Genomic DNA, 14,210 nt, shown 5'->3' with positions numbered 1-14,210 from the left:
TCCACCTGGAGTCAAATCCTCCACACATTCGAGTTTTCTAGGAAGAAAGCTTCAGAAACCTGAGAAAACATGATATTTCTTTCTTTAAACATGACATTGGATGCATTTGCCGAACAGGAAGATTGTGCTTTTCTCCAAAACCACTTTCACGGTGATTTTTTGGTTAAATTTCACTTCAAAACTGCAACAATTTGTCCAGATACTCCTGGATGAAAACAAAACTGTCTGGTGATTTTTAGCTATCTCAATCCCAGATCTTGCTAGAGCCTCTGTGTGTGTTTGTTTTCTGGACATTCTCTATGGACTTTATGGTTTTGAATGCATTTTAGCAGGACTCTTTTTGCTTTCTGCTGGCAAACGCTAATTGGTTCCACCTGGAGTCAAATCCTCCACACATTCGAGTTTTCTAGGAAGAAAGCTTCAGAAACCTGAGAAATCATGATATTTCTTTCTGTAAAAATGACGTTCGATGCATTTGCAGAACAGGAAGATTGTGCTTTTCCTCAAAATCACTTTCACTTTGATTTTTTGGTTAAATTTCACTTCAAAACTACAACAATTTTCTAGATACTCCTGGATGAAAACAAAACTATCTGGTGTGTTGTGGCTATCTCAATCCCAGATCTTGCTACAGCCTCTGTGTGTGTTTTTGTTTTCTGGACATTCTCTATGGACTTTATGGTTTTGAATGCATTTCAGCATGTAAGTTTTTGTTTTTAGCTGGCAAACGCTAATTGGTTCCACCTGGAGTCAAATCCTCCACACATTCGAGTTTTCTAGGAAGAAAACTCCAGAAACCTGAGAAAACATGATATTTCTGTCTGTAAACATGACATTGGATGCATTTGCCGAACAGGAAGATTGTGCTTTTATCCAAAACCACTTTCAAGGTGATTTTTTGGTTACATTTCACTTCAAAACTACAACAATTTCTCCAGATACTCCTGGATGAAAACAAAACTATCTGCTGTGTTGTGGCTATCTGAATCCCAGATCTTGCTACAGCCTCTGTGTGTGTTTGTGTTTTCTGGACATTCTCTATGGACTTTAAGGTTTTGAATGCATTTCAGCATGTAAGTTATTTTTTTTTTTTTTTGGCTGGCAAACGCGAATTGGTTCCACCTGGAGTCAAATCCTGCACTCATTCGAGTTTTCTAGGAAGAAAGTTTCAGAAACCTGAGAAAACATGATATTTCTTTCTGTAAACATGACATTGGATGCATTTGCAGAACAGGAAGATTGTGCTTTTCTCCAACACCACTTTCACGGTGATTTTTTGGTTAAATTTAGTTCAAAACTACAACAATTTGTCCAGATACTCCTGGATGAAAACAAAACTATCTGCTGTGTTGTGGCTATCTCAATCCCAGATCTTGCTACAGCCTCTGTGTTTGTGTTTTCTGGACATTCTCTGTGGACTTTACGGTTTTGAATTCATTTTAGCATGTAAGTTTTTGTTTTTAGCTGCCAAACGCTAATTGGTTCCACCTGGAGTCAAATCCTCCACACATTCGAGTTTTCTAGGAAGAAAGCTTCAGAAACCTGAGAAATCATGATATTTCTTTCTGTAAAAATGACGTTCGATGCATTTGCAGAACAGGAAGATTGTGCTTTTCTTCAAAACCACTTTCATGGAGATTTTTGGTTAAATTTCACTTCAAAACTACAACAATTTGTCCAGATACTCCTGGATGAAAACAAAACTATCTGGTGTGTTGTGGCTATCTCAATCCCAGATCTTGCTACAGCCTCTGTGTTTGTGTTTTCTGGACATTCTCTGTGGACTTTACGGTTTTGAATGCATTTTAGCATGTAAGTTTTTGTTTTTAGCTGCCAAACGCTAATTGGTACCACCTGGAGTCAAATCCGCCACACATGAGAGTTTTCTAGGAAAAAAGCTTCAGAAACCTGAGAAAACATGGTATTTGTATTTGTAAACATGACATTGGATGCATTTGCCGAACAGGAAGATTGTGCTTTTCTCCAAAACCACTTTCACTTTGATTTTTTGGTTAAATTTCACTTCAAAACTACAACAATTTGTCCAGATACTCCTGGATGAAAACAAAACTATCTGGTGATTTTTAGCTATCTCAATCCCAGATCTTGCTACAGCCTCTGTGTGTGTTTGTGTTTTCTGGACATTCTCTATGGACTTTACAGTTTTGAATGCATTTTAGCAGGACCCTTTTTGTTTTCTGCTGGCAAACGCTAATTGGTTCCACCTGGAGTCAAATCCTACCACACATTCGAGTTTTCTAGGAAGAATGCTTCAGAAACCTGAGAAAACATTATAGCTCCTTCGGTAAACATGACATTGGATGCATTTGCTGAACAGGAAGATGGTCCTTTTATCCAAAACCACTTTCAGGGTGATTTTTTGGTTAAATTTCACTTCAAAAGTACAACAATTTGTCCAGATACACCTGGATGAAAACAAAACTATCTGGTGTGTTGTGGCTATCTCAATCCCAGATCTTGCTACAGCCTCTGTGTTTGTGTTTTCTGGACTTTCTCTATGGACTTTAAGGTTTTGAATGCATTTCAGCATGTAAGTTTTGTTTTTAACTGGCAAACGCTGATTGGTTCCACCTGGAGTTAAATCCTCCACACATTCGAGTTTTCTAGGAAGTAAGCTTCAGAAACCTGAGAAAACATGATATTTCTTTCTTTAAACATGACCTTGGAGGCATTTTCCGAACAGGAAGATTGGGCTTTTCTCCAAAACCACTTTCACGGTGATTTTTGGTTAAATTTTACTTCAAAACTACAACAATTTGTCCAGATACTCCCGGATGAAAACAAAATTATCTGGAGTGTTGTGGCTATCTCAATCTGATATCTTGCAACAGCCTCTGTGATTGTTTGTGTTTTCTGGATATTCTCTATTGACTTTACACTTCTGAATGCATTTTAGCATGTAAGTTTTTATTTTTAGCTGCCAAACGCTAATTGGTTCCACCTGGAGCCAAATCCTCCACACATTCGAGTTTTCTTGGAAGAACGTTTCAGAAACCTGCAACAATTTGTCCAGATAATCCTGGATGAAAACAAAACTATCTGGTTTGTTGTGGCTATCTCAATCCCAGATCTTGCTACAGCCTCTGTGTTTGTGTTTTCTGGACATTATCTATGGACTTTAAGGTTCTGAATGCATTTCACCATGTAAGTTTTTGTTTTTAACTGGCAAACGCTAATTGGTTCCACCTAGAGTCAAATCCTCCACACATTCGAGTTTTCTAGGAAGAAAGCTTCAGAAACCTGAGAAAACATGATATTTCTTTTTGTAAACATGACATTGGATGCATTTGCCGAACAGGAAGATTGTGCTTTTCTCCAAAACCACTTTCAAGGTTATTCTTTGGTTAAATTTTACTTCAAAACTACAACAATTTGTCCAGATATTCCTGGATGAAAACAAAACTATCTGGTGTGTTGTGCTATCTCAGTCCCAGATCTTGCTACAGCCTCTGTGTGTGTTTGTGTTTTCTGGACATTCTCTATGGACTTTAAGGTTTTGAATGCATTTTAGCATGTAAGTTTTTGTTTTTAGCTGGCAATGCTTATTGGTTCCACCTGGAGTCAAATACTCCACACATTCGAGTTTTCTACGCAGAAAGCTTCAGAAACCTGAGAAAACATGGTATTTGTATTTGTAAAGATGACATTGGATGCATTTGCCGAACAGGATGATTGTGCTTTTCTCCAAAACCACTTTCACGGTGAGTTTTTGTTTAAATTTTACTTCAAATCTACAACAATTTTCCAGATACTCCTGGATGAAAACAAAACTATCTGGTGTGTTGTGGCTATATCAGTCCCAGATCTTGCTACAGCCTCTGTGTTTGTTTGTGTTTTCTGGACATTCTCTATGGACTTTACAGTTTTGAATGCATTTTAGCATGTAAGTTTTTTGTTTTCAGCTGGCAATGCTTATTGGTTCCACCTGGAGTCAAATCCTCCACACATTCGAGTTTTCTAGGAAGAAAGCTTCAGAAACCTGAGAAAACATGATATTTCTTTCTGTAAACATGACATTGGATGCATTTGCTATACAGGAAGATTGTGCTTTTCTCCAAAACCAGTTTCACGGTGATTTTTTGGTTAAATTTCACACGAAATCCAAAACAATTTGTCCAGATACTCCTGGATGAAAACAAAACTATCTGGTGATTTTTAGCTATCTCAATACCAGATATTGCTAAAGCCTCTGTGTTTGTGTTTTCTGGACATTCTCTATGGACTTTAAGGTTTTGAATGCATTTCAACATGTAAGTTTTGTTTTTAACTGGCGAACGCTAATTGGTTCCACCTGGAGTCAAATCCTCCACACATTCGAGTTTTCTAGGAAGAAATCTCCAGAAACCTGAGAAAACATGATATTTCTATTTGTAAACATGACATTGGATTCATTTGCCGAACAGGAAGATTGTGCTTTTCTCCAAAACCCCTTTCACGGTGATTTTTTGGTTAAATTTCACTTCAAAACTACAACAATTTCTTCAGATACTCCTGGATGAAAACAAAATTATCTGGTGTGTTGTGGCTATCTCAATCCGATATCTTGCTACAGCCTCTGTGTTTGTTTCTGTTTTCTGGACATTCTCTATGGACTTGAAAGTTTTGAATGCATTTTAGCGTGTAAGTTTTTGTTTTTAGCTGCCAAACGCTAATTGGTTCCACCTGGAGTCAAATCCTCCACACATTCGAGTTTGCTAGGAAGAAAGCTTCAGAAACCTGAGAAAACATATTTCTTTCTGTAAACATGACATTGGATGCATTTGCCGAACAGGAAGATTGTGCTTTTCCCCAAAACCACTTTCATGGTGATTTTTTAGTTAAATTTCACTTCAAAACGACAACAATTTGTCCAGATACTCCTGGATAAAAACAAAACTATCTGGTGTGTTGTGGCTATCTCAATCCCAGATCTTGCTACAGCCTCTGTGTTTGTTTGTGTTTTCTGGACATTCTCTGTGTACTTTGCGGTTTTGAATGCATTTTAGCATGTAAGGTTTTGGTTTTAGCTGCCAAAGGCTAATTGGTTCCAACTGGAGTCAAATCCTCCACACATTCGAATTTTCTAGTAAGAAAGATTCAGAAACCTGAGAAAACATGACATTCATATTTGTAAACACGACATTGGATGCATTTGCCGAACAGGAAGATTGTGCTTTTCTCCAAAACCAGTTTCAGGGTGATTTTTTCGTTAAATTTCACTTCAAAACTACAACAATTTCTTCAGATACTCCTGGATGAAAACAAAATTATCTGGTGGGTTGTGGCTATCTCAGTCCGATATCTTGCAACAGCCTCTGTGATTGTTTGTGTTTTATGGACATTCTCTACGGACTTGAAAGTTTTGAATGCATTTTAGCATGTAAGTTTTTGTTTTTAGCTGCCAAACGCTAATTGGTTCCACCTGGAGTCAAATCCTCCACACATTCGAGTTTTCTAGGAAGAAAGCTTCAGAAACCTGAGAAAACATGATATTTTTTTCTGTAAACATGACATTGGATGCATTTGCCGAACAGAAAGATTGTGCTTTTCTCCAAAACCACTTTCACGGTGATTTTTTGGTTACATTTTACTTCAAAACTACAACAATTTGTCCAGACACTCCTGGATGAAAACAAAACTATCTGGTGATTTTTAGCTATCTCAATCCCAGATCTTGCTACAGCCTCTGTGTGTGTTTGTGTTTTCTGGACATTCTCTATGGACTTTATGGTTTTGAATGCATTTTAACAGGACCCTTTTTGTTTTCTGCTGGCAAACGCTAATTGGTTCCACCTGGAGTCAAATCCTCCACACATTCGATTTTTCTACGCAGAAAGCTTCAGAAACCTGAGAAAACATGATATTTCTTACTATAAACATGACCTTGGATGCATTTTCCGAACAGGAAGATTGTGCTTTTCCCCAAAACCACTTTCACGGTGATTTTTGGTTAAATTTCACCCGAACTCCACAAGAATTTGTCCAGATACTCCTGGATGAAATCCAAACTATCTGGTGATTTTTAGCTATCTCAATCCCAGATCTTGCTACAGTCTCTGTGTGTGTTTGTGTTTTCTGGACATTCTCTGTGGACTTTAAAGTTCTGAATGCATTTTAACAGGACCCTTTTTGTTTTCTGCTGGCAAACGCTAATTGGTTCCACCTGGAGTCAAATCCTCCACACATTCGATTTTTCTACGCAGAAAGCTTCAGAAACCTGAGAAAACATGATATTTCTTTCTGTAAACATGACATTGGATGCATTTGGCGAACAGGAAAATTGTGCTTTTCTCCAAAACCACTTTCTCGGTGATTTTTTGCTTAAATTTCACCCGAAATCCACAATAATTTGTCCAGATACTCCTGGATGAAAACGAAACTATCTGGTGTGTTGGGGCTGTCTCAATCCCAAATCTTGCTACAGCCTCTGTGTTTGTGTGTGTTTTCTGGACATGCTCTATGGACTTTATGGTTTTGAATGCATTTTAGAGGACCCTTTTTGTTTTCTGCTGGCAAACGCTAATTGGTTCCACCTGGAGTCAAATCCTCCACACATTCGAGTTTTCTAGGAGAAAGCTTCAGAAACCTGAGAAAACATGGTATTTCTTTCTGTATACATGACATTGGAAGCATTAGCCGAACAGGAAGATTGTGCTTTACACCAAAACCACTTTCACGGTGATTTTTTGGTTAAATTTTACTCAAAGTACAACAATTTTTCCAGATACGCCTGGATGAAAACAAAACTATCTGGTGTGTTGTTGGTATCTCAATCCCAGATCTTGCTACAGCCTCTGTGTTTGTTTGTGTTTTCTGGACATTCTCTATGGACTTTACGGTTTTGAATGCATTTTAGCATGTAAGTTTTTGCTTTTAGCTGCCAAACGCTAATTGGTTCCACCTGGAGTCAAATCCTCCACACATGCGAGTTTTCTAGGTAGAAAGCTTCAGAATCCTGAGAAAACATGATATTTCTTTTGAGAACATGACATTGGATGCATTTGCCGAACAGGAAGATTGTGCTTTTCTCCCAAACCACTTTCACGGTGATTTTTTGGTCAAATTTCACTTCAAAACTACTACAATTTGTCCAGATACTCCTGGATGAAAACAAAACTATCTGCTGTGTTGTGGCTATCTCAATCCCAGATCTTGCTACAGCCTCTGTGTGTGTTTGTGTTTTCTGGACATTCTCTATGGACTTTATGGTTTTGAATGCATTTTAGCAGGACCCTTTTTGTTTTCTGCTGGCAAACGCTAATTGGTTCCACCTGGAGTCAAATCCTCCACACATTCGAGTTTTCTAGGAAGAAAGCTTCAGAAACCTGAGAAAACATGATATTTCTTTTGTGAACATGAAATTGGATGCATTTGCCGAACAGGAATATTGTGCTTTTCTCCAAAACCACTTTCACGGTGATTTTTTGGTTAAATTTCACTTCAAAACTACAACAATTTGTCCTGGATGAAAACAAAACTATCTGGTGAGTTCTTGCTATCTCAATCCCAGATTTTGCTACAGCTTCTGTGTTTGTTTGTGTTTTCTGGACATTCTCTATGGACTTTATGGTTTTGAATGCATTTTAGCATGTAAGTTTTTGTTTTAAGCTGCGAAACGCTAAGTGGTTCCATCTGGAGTCAAATACCCCACACATCGAGTTTTCTAGGTAGAAAGCTTCAGAAACCTGAGAAAACATGATATTTGTATTTGTAAACATGACATTGGATTCATTTGCTGAACAGAAAGATTGTGCTTTTCTCCAAAACCACTTTCACGGTGATTTTTGGTTAAATTTCACCCGAACGCCACAAGAATTTGTCCAGATATGCCTGGATGAAAACAAAACTATCTGGTGATTTTTAGCTATCTCAATCCCAGATCTTGCTACAGCCTCTGTGTGTGTTTGTGTTTTCTGGACATTCTCTATGGACTTTATGGTTTTGAATGCATTTTAGCAGGACCCTTTTTGTTTTCTGCTGGCAAACTCTAATTGGTTCCACCTGGAGTTAAATCCTCCACACATTCGAGTTTTCTAGGAAGAAAGCTTCAGAAACCTGAGAAAACATGATATTTCTTTCTGTAAACATGACATTGGATGCATTTGACGAACAGGAAGATTGTGCTTTTCTCCAAAACCACTTTCACAATGATTTTTGGTTAAATTTCACTTCAAAGCTACAACAATTTGTCCAGATACTCCTGGATGAAAACAAAACTATCTGGTGTGTTGTGGCTATCTCAATCCCAGATCTTGCTACAGCCTCTGTGTGTGTTTGTGTTTTCTGGACATTCTCTATGGACTTTACGGTTTTGAATGCATTTTAGTCTGTAAGTTTTTGTTTTAAGCTGCGAAACGCGAATTGGTTCCACCTGGAGTCAAATCCTGCACTCATTCGAGTTTTCTAGGAAGAAAGTTTCAGAAACCTGAGAAAACATGATATTTCTTTCTGTAAACATGACATTGGATGCATTTGCCGGACAGGAAGATTGTGCTTTTCTCCAAAACCACTTTCACGGTGATTTTTTGGTTAAATTTTACTTCAAAACTGCAACAATTTGTCCAGCTACTCCTGGATGAAAACAAAACTATCTGGTGATTTTTAGCTATCTCAATCCCAGATCTTGCTAGAGCCTCTGTGTGTGTTTGTGTTTTCTGAAATTCTCTATGGACTTTAAGGTTTTGAATGCATTTTAGCATGTAAGGTTTTGTTTTCAGCTCCAATCGCTAATTGGTTCCACCTGGAGTCAAATCCTTCACACATTCGAGGTTTCTAGGAAAAAAGCTCCAGAAACCTGAGAAAACATGATATTTCTTTCTGTAAACATGACATTGGATGCATTTGACGAACAAGAAGATTGTGCTTTTCTCCAAAACCACTTTCACGGTGATTTTTTTTAAATTTCACCCGAAATCCACAACAATTTGTCCAGATACTCCTGGATGAAAACAAAACCATCTGGTGTGTTGTGGCTATCTCAATCCCAGATCTTGCTACAGCCTCTGTGTGTATTTGTGTTTTCTGTACATTCTCTATGGACTTTACGGTTTTGAATTAATTTTAGCATGTAAGCTTTTGTTTTTAGCTGCCAAACGCCAATTGGTTCCACCTGGAGTCAAATCCTCCACACATTCGAGTTTTCTAGGAAGAAAGCTTAAGAAACCTGAGAAAATATGATATTTCTTTCTGTAACCATGACATTGGATGCATTTACTGAACAGGAAGATTGTGCTTTTCTCCAAAACCACTTTCACCGTTATTTTATGGTTAAATTTCACTTCAAATCCATAACAATTTGTCCAGATACTCATGGATGAAAACAAAACTATCTGGTGTGTTATGGCTATCTCAATCCCAGATTTTGCTACATCCTCTGTGTGTGTTTGTGTTTTCTGGACATTCTCTATGGACTTTACGGTTTTGAATGCATTTTAGCATGTAAGCTTTTGTTTTTAGCTGCCAAACGCTAATTGGTTCCACCTGGAGTCAAATCCTCCACACATTCGAGTTTTCTAGGTAGAAAGCTTCAGAATCCTGAGAAAACATGATATTTCTTTTGTGAACATGACATTGGATGCATTTGCCGAACAGGAAGTTTGTGCTTTTCTCCAAAACCATTTTCACGGTGATTTTTTGGTTAAATTTCACTTCAAAACTACAACAATTTGTCCAGATACTCCTGGATGAAAACAAAACTATCTGGTGTGTTGTGGCTATCTCAATCCCAGATCTTGCTACAGCCTCTGTGTGTGTTTGTGTTTTCTGGACATTCTCTATGGACTTTACGGTTTTGAATTAATTTTAGCATGTAAGCTTTTGTTTTTAGCTGCCAAACGCTAATTGGTTCCACCTGGAGTCAAATCCTCCACACATTCGAGTTTTCTAGGAAGAAAGCTCCAGAAACCTAAGAAAACATGATATTTCTTTCTGTAAACATGACATTTGATGCATTATCCGAACAGGAAGATTGTGCTTTTCTCCAAACCACTTTCACGGTGATTTTTTGGTTAAATTTCACTTCAAAACTACAACAATTTATCCAGACACACCTGGATGAAAACAAAACTATCTGGTGTGTTGTGGCTATCTCAATCCCAGATCTTGCTACAGCCTCTGTGTGTGTTTGTGTTTTCGGGACATTCTCTGTGGACTTATGGTTTTGAATGCATTTTAGCAGGACCTTTTTGTTTTCTGCTGGCAAACGCTAATTGGATCCACCTGGAGTCAAATCCTTCACACATTCGAGGTTTCTAGGAAGAAAGCTTCAGAAACCTGAGAAAACATGATATTTCTTTCTATAAACAGGACATTGGATGCATTTGCCGAACAGGAAGATTGTGCTTTTCTCCAAAACCACTTTCACGGTGATTTTTGGTTAAATTTCACTTCAAAACTACAACAATTTGTCCAGATACTCCTGGATGAAAACAAAACTATCTGGTGTGTTGTGGCTATCTCAATCCCAGATCTTGCTACACCCTATGTGTTTGTTTGTGTTTTCTGGACATTCTCTGTGGACTTATGGTTTTGAATGCATTTTAGCATGTAAGTTTTTGTTTTTAGCTGCCAAACGCTAATTGGTTCCACCTGGAGTCAAATACTCCACACATCGAGTTTTCTAGGTAGAAAGCTTCAGAAACCTGAGAAAACATGATATTTGTATTTGTAAACATGACATTGGATTCATTTGCTGAACAGAAAGATTGTGCTTTTCTCCAAAACCACTTTCACGGTGATTTTTGGTTAAATTTCACCCGACCTCCACAAGAATTTGTCCAGATACGCCTGGATGAAAACAAAACTATCTGGTGATTTTTAGCTATCTCAATCCCAGATCTTGCTACAGCCTCTGTGTTTGTTTGTGTTTTCTGGACATTCTCTATGGACTTTATGGTTTTGAATGCATTTTAGCAGGACCCTTTTTGTTTTCTGCTGGCAAACGCTAATTGGTTCCTCCTGGAGATAAATCCTCCACACATTCGAGTTTTCTAGGAAGAAAGCTTCAGAAACCTGAGAAAACATGATATTTCTTTCTGTAAACATGACATTGGATGCATTTGCCGAACAGGAAGATTGTGCTTTTCCCCAAAACCACTTTCACGGTGTTTTTTTTTAAATTTTACCGAAATCCACAACAATTTATCCAGATACTACTGGATGAAAACAAAACTATCTGGTGGGTTGTGGCTACCTCAGTCCCAGATCTTGCTACAGCCTCTGTGTGTGTTTGTGTTTTCTGGACATTCTCTATGGACTTTACGGTTTTGAATGCATTTTAGCATGTAACGTTTTGTTTTTAGCTGGCAAACGCTAATGGGTTCCACCTGGAGTCAAATCCTCCACACATTCGAGTTTTCTAGGAAGAAAGCTTCAGAAACCTGAGAAAACATGATATTTGTATTTGTAAACATGACATTGGATGCATTTGACGAACAGGAAGATTGTGCTTTTCTCCAAAACCACTTTCACGGTGATTTTTTGGTTAAATTTCACTTCAAAAGTACAACAATTTGTCTAGATACTCCTGGATGAAAACAAAGATTTCTGGCGATTTTTAGCTATCTAAATCCCAGATCTTCCTACAGCCTCTGTGTGTGTTTGTGTTTTCTGGACACTCTCTATGGACTTTAAGGTTTTGAATGCATTTTAGAAGGACTCTTTTTGTTTTTAGCTGGCAAACACTAATTGTTTCCACCTGGAGTCAAATCCTCCACACATTCGAGTTTTCTAGGAAGAAAGCTTCAGAAACCTGAGAAAACATGACATTTCTTTCTGTAAACATGACATTGGATGCATTTGCCGAAGAGGAAGATTGTGCTTTTCCCCAAAACCACTTTCACGGTGATTTTTTGGTTAAATTTCATTTCAAAACTGCAACAATTTGTCCAGATACTCCTGGATGAAAACAAAACTATCTTCTGATTTTTAGCTATCTCAATCCCAGATCTTGCTACAGCCTCTGTGTGTGTTTCTGTTTTCTGGACATTCTCTATGGACTTTAAGGTTTTGAATGCATTTTAGCAGGACTCTTTTTGCTTTCTGCTGGCAAACGCTAATTGGTTCCACCTGGAGTCAAATCCTCCACACATTCGAGTTTTCTAGGAAGAAAGCTTCAGAAACCTGAGAAAACATGATATTTCTTTCTGTAAACATGACATTGGATGCATTTGCCGAACAGGAAGATTGTGCTTTTCCCCAAAATCACTTTCACTTTGATTTTTTGGTTAAATTTCACTTCAAAACTACAACAATTTGTCCAGATACTCCTGGATGAAAACAAAACTATCTGATGTGTTGTGGCTATCTCAATCCCAGATCTTGCTACAGCCTCTGTGTGTGTTTGTGTTTTCTGGACATTCTCTATGGACTTTACAATTTTGAATGCATTTTAGCATGTAAGTTTTTGTTTGTAGCTGCCAAACGCTAATTGGTTCCACCTGGAGTCAAATCCTCCACACATTCGAGTTTTCTAATAAGAAAGTTTCAGAAACCTGAGAAAACATGATATTTCTTTCTGTAAACATGACATTGGATGCATTTTCCGAAAAGGAAGATTGTGTTTTTCTCCAAAACCACTTTCACGGTGTTTTTTGGTTAAATTTCACTTCAAAACTACAACACTTTGTCCAGATACTCCTGGATGAAAACAAAATTATCTGGTGTGTTGTGGCTATCTCAATCCCAGATCTTGCTACAGCCTCTGTGATTGTTTGTATTTTCTGGATATTCTCTATGGACTTTACCGTTTTGAATGCATTTCAGCATGTAAGTTTTTGTTTTTAGCTGCGAAACGCTAATTGGTTCCACCTGGAGTCAAATAATCTATACATTCTAGTTTTCTAGGAAGAAAGCTTCAGAAACCTGAGAAAACATGATATTTGTATTTGTAAACATGACATTGGATGCTTTTGCTGAGCAGGAAGATTGTGCTTTTCTTCGAAACCACTTTCACGGTGATTTTTTGGTTAAATTTAACCCAAAATCCACAACAATATGTCCAGATACTCCTGGATGAAAACAAAACTATTTGGTGATATTTAGCTATCTCAATCCCAGATCTTGCTACAGCCTCTGTGTTTGTTTGTGTTTTCTGGACATTCTCTATGGACTTTAAGGTTTTGAATGCATTTTAGCAGGACTCTTTTTGTTTTTAGCTGGCAAACACTAATTGTTTCCACCTGGAGTCAAATCCTCCACACATTCGAGTTTTCTAGGAAGAAAGCTTCAGAAACCTGAGAAAACATGATATTTCTTTCTTTAAACATGACATTGGATGCATTTGCCGAAGAGGAAGATTGTGCTTTTCTCCAAAACCACTTTCACGGTGATTTTTTGGTTAAATTTCACTTCAAAACTGCAACAATTTGTCCAGATACTCCTGGATGAAAACAAAACTGTCTGGTGATTTTTAGCTATCTCAATCCCAGATCTTGCTACAGCCTCTGTGTTTGTTTGTGTTTTCTGGACATTCTCTATGGACTTTATGGTTTTGAATGCATTTTAGCAGGACCCTTTTTGTTTTCTGCTGGCAAACGCTAATTGGTTCCTCCTGGAGATAAATCCTCCACACATTCGAGTTTTCTAGGAAGAAAGCTTCAGAAACCTGAGAAAACATGATATTTCTTTCTGTAAACATGACATTGGATGCATTTGCCGAACAGGAAGATTGTGCTTTTCCCCAAAACCACTTTCACGGTGTTTTTTGTTAAATTTTACCGAAATCCACAACAATTTATCCAGATACTACTGGATGAAAACAAAACTATCTGGTGGGTTGTGGCTACCTCAGTCCCAGATCTTGCTACAGCCTCTGTGTGTGTTTGTGTTTTCTGGACATTCTCTATGGACTTTACGGTTTTGAATGCATTTTAGCATGTAACGTTTTGTTTTTAGCTGGCAAACGCTAATGGGTTCCACCTGGAGTCAAATCCTCCACACATTCGAGTTTTCTAGGAAGAAAGCTTCAGAAACCTGAGAAAACATGATATTTGTATTTGTAAACATGACATTGGATGCATTTGACGAACAGGAAGATTGTGCTTTTCTCCAAAACCACTTTCACGGTGATTTTTTGGTTAAATTTCACTTCAAAAGTACAACAATTTGTCTAGATACTCCTGGATGAAAACAAAGATTTCTGGCGATTTTTAGCTATCTAAATCCCAGATCTTCCTACAGCCTCTGTGTGTGTTTGTGTTTTCTGGACACTC

Source organism: Oryctolagus cuniculus, chromosome 21, assembly GCF_051225735.1.
Source record: "Oryctolagus cuniculus isolate XC-2025 breed Fujian yellow rabbit chromosome 21, ASM5122573v1, whole genome shotgun sequence".
NCBI lineage: Eukaryota > Metazoa > Chordata > Mammalia > Lagomorpha > Leporidae > Oryctolagus > Oryctolagus cuniculus.
Note: the sequence above shows the minus strand (reverse complement) of the source record.